This window comes from Triticum dicoccoides, chromosome 4B (genome assembly GCF_002162155.2).
Source record: "Triticum dicoccoides isolate Atlit2015 ecotype Zavitan chromosome 4B, WEW_v2.0, whole genome shotgun sequence".
Classification (NCBI taxonomy): Eukaryota; Viridiplantae; Streptophyta; class Magnoliopsida; order Poales; family Poaceae; genus Triticum; species Triticum dicoccoides.
In genome coordinates, this window is record NC_041387.1 from 297,948,273 (window position 1) to 297,951,633 (window position 3,361).

Sequence of the window (3,361 nt, forward strand, 5' to 3'; positions counted from 1 at the left end):
GGTATAACTGTAATTAATTGGGCGCTGCACACCCCACTACAGGGAGGCATTAAGGCCCTGACTCCCTCGCCACCACCTAGCAGAAATCCCCTCCCCCTATTGCTCGCTCTCTTCTCCCTCTCTGACGCCCCGCTGCTCTCCTCTCCTCCAACCTCCCCCGATTTCTTCGCCGCTGTCGCCTGCACTCGTTTGTGGAGTAATTGCCGCGCGCCACGCTCCTATTTCTCCTCCATGCCTCGCTCTCTCTCGGCCAGTCCGTGCTCTTCTCCTCTGAAGCTAAGCGCAACTGCCTGCACGGTTCCAAACTGCGCGTGGCATTGTGGGGGTGGAAGAACCACCGTGGATTCGTGCGTGCGGGGGTTGTTTGGAGAGGTACAAATGCTTCCCTCCTAATGCTTGCTCTTAGTTTCGCCAGATCTGTTGAGGCCTGTCTGTTTCTTTTGTGTGCTCTGGCATCCGCCTCCTACCCCTTCTTATGATGGTTGGGTGGGAGATTAGGTAGGGTTCTTGTGTGTGTGGTGGGTGGATTCCATTCCCCCGTGGTGAGATTTTGTCTGTGAGATGGTTGTGTGTGCTATTTCCCCCTTCACACTTGTGTAGATTTATTTCCCCTTTGGTGATTTCAGCAGTCAGATGCATGGAAGAGAGGGTGTGGTGTGATGGTTGATGCTGGATCTGATGTATCTAATTGCATTTGTGCTATTGATTTCAAAGTCTAGATTGTGTCTGTCACATGCTAGTTAGTTTATGGATACTTTTTGTTGTTGTGCTTGCCTAGTTGTGCTACTGTTCATGTTTTCATACTTGTTGGTATGTCCTAGTTGTTTCATCCTAGGGTTTGATTTAGTTTCCTTTTGTATTTCTTGTATGATTTTCTACTTGCTAACTATAAGCAATCTATCCCTGTTTTTAGTAGGTTGTTCTAGGGTTTGGAGTTCCGTTCATCAAGGGGTTCTGTTGTCATGGCTTCAAAACCTTCTCCAGGTATTGTATTGTAGTTGGAACTTTTATTTTAAATAGCAATTTTCTTATATATTCTTGCCCATATCTTCACTTAGTTGTCTTGTTGGACTGCCTTTTCTTAATGGTGTGAACTTCTAACAAAGGTCATGTGTATGCATTTACCCTTAGTTTAAGTTAGTAGAGTGTTTCTTAGTTTTTATTTGATGAATTGCTGGTGAACTATGTCACCAAGTGTTGTTGGACTTCCTAAACGTTTCATATTTATAGCGTATATCTTTCTTTTTTTTCTTTTTTGTGATCATTTCCATGGCATTGATATTTAGTTTGCCTGTGAAATAGTCTTTCTGCTGATGCTACATCTTTTTTATGTGGTACCTGCTTGGGTCACATAGTTGAACTTCTGGTTTTAATTATTGTTTGTTTATAATGAAATTTGGTTGAACTTCTGTTCTGCATATTTGTTTTACTGCTTTGTTATATATTGTTGAACTTCTGGACATTCATCTTATATGTAGTACCCCCTCCGGTGTAGATTGTTCTATATTTAGTATGCAAATTGTAAATTGTTCATTGTGTTTACTTGTTTGTTAGGTATTGTTGAACTTCTGGGTATTGGATATTGATGCAATAGTAGAACTCCCTTTGGTGTAGGATTGCGGATTAGAACTCAACTTCCTTTTTACTTGCATTTTTTGTAGTTGATGATGAATTGAATAGTTCTGAAAAAATGCCTGTGATCAAGATGGAGCTTTAGAAGTTAATATTGATGCTCCAATATCTAATGTGGCTAAATCACCTGTTATTCCTTTGACTTTGATTGCCGAGGTTGCTTCGAGCCTTGAGAGTAATTCAAGCCTCGAGGAACTTGCTTCTGCAGCTCTTGCTTCACCTAGTATGTGCAACTCCTTTCCTTTTTATTTTAAATTCTCGAGCCATGTTTTTTTAACTTGTTCCTGTCGTGTTTTTTTTTGTTCCTGACTATTTTTATTTTTTGCTATGCTTTTTGTGTTCTTTGCAGATGTGTCCACAGAAGAGGAAGCTATGAACACCATCAACGATATTCTATCTGAGATGGGTTTATCAAAAATCACTGCTGCTGCCGAGCAGGGGGCTCCGTCAGTCGAAGGTTGTGATTCTGTTCCGGATCCTTTATGCTCTGTTCAAATGTCAGAGATGCAGTCGCAGTCCGTTGATGGCACTGAACCTGTCACGCATCCTGAGGATGTGCCTCTTCAGCTTCTTCTGGAGGACCAACGCAAGAGGAAGAAGCAAGAAGATTTTGACAAGAAGAAGGCGACCCACCTTCAGAAAGGTTCAGATGTTCCTGAATATGTTGATGTTGCTGAGCTCACGTTTGGGCATTGCTCTGTTGCTGATGAAGACGTGCTGTGTGGCGCTGATGGCATGGTTGTCCCCGTGAAGAAGAAAATGAAGAAGACCGCTTCCAGGAAGAATTTAGTCGGTGAACTTACTCCTCGGAGGAGCCCACGTGTTTCAAGGGCTGCAGAACTTACTGATGACGAAGGGCTAGCCCTCGGTGGTACGCCACACCGTAGTCCTCATGTGCTTGCCACTGCGTCGCCTACACCTTCTCCGCTTGGTGCTGGTGCATCTGTTAAGGGGAAGAAATGCAGCGTTAAGTGCAAGGTTGCACCTGCAAAGGTTAACAAGGGTGTGAAGAAGCATTCTCGTGTTAATCCAGAGGACAAGGATGATGCTGATTTCAACACTGATGACGAGGATGACGATGATGATGCTGTTGCCGCTAATCAGGTATGAATCTCTCATGTTTATTGCTTTTGAGAGCATTTGTAGATTTGTTGTAGTTTTTGTGTTTGTAGCACTGCCTTGGCGTACGTAGCCTACCTTCTGCTTCATATAGACGAATAAATTAGCTGAACTGCTTGGCTTATATGGTATTACTGCCTTTGTGCACATAGGTGAACTTCTGGATATATACATAAGAAATTAGCTTAACTTGTTGTACATGTTTTATTACTTCCTTGGTGTACATGGTTGAACTTCTGCTATGTACATAGCTAACCTTCTGCTTCATATAGACGAATAAATTAGCTGAACTGCTTGGCTTATATGGTATTACTGCCTTTGTGTACATAGGTGAACTTCTGGATATATACATAAGAAATTAGCTTAACTTGTTGTTGTACATGTTTTATTACCGCCTTGGTGTGCATGGTTGAACTTCTACTATGTAAATTTCTAACATTTGAAAGCATGTTAAATTCTGGTCATACATGGTTGTACTGCCTATGTAGACATAGTTGGACTTCTGAAATGTACTTCGCATGTAGGCATTAGTGGAATTTTGGTGTAGTTTGTGTATCTCATTGTTCTGCCCTTTTTCCTTGTCATTGTATTTTTTCCAGTATCAGCTTGT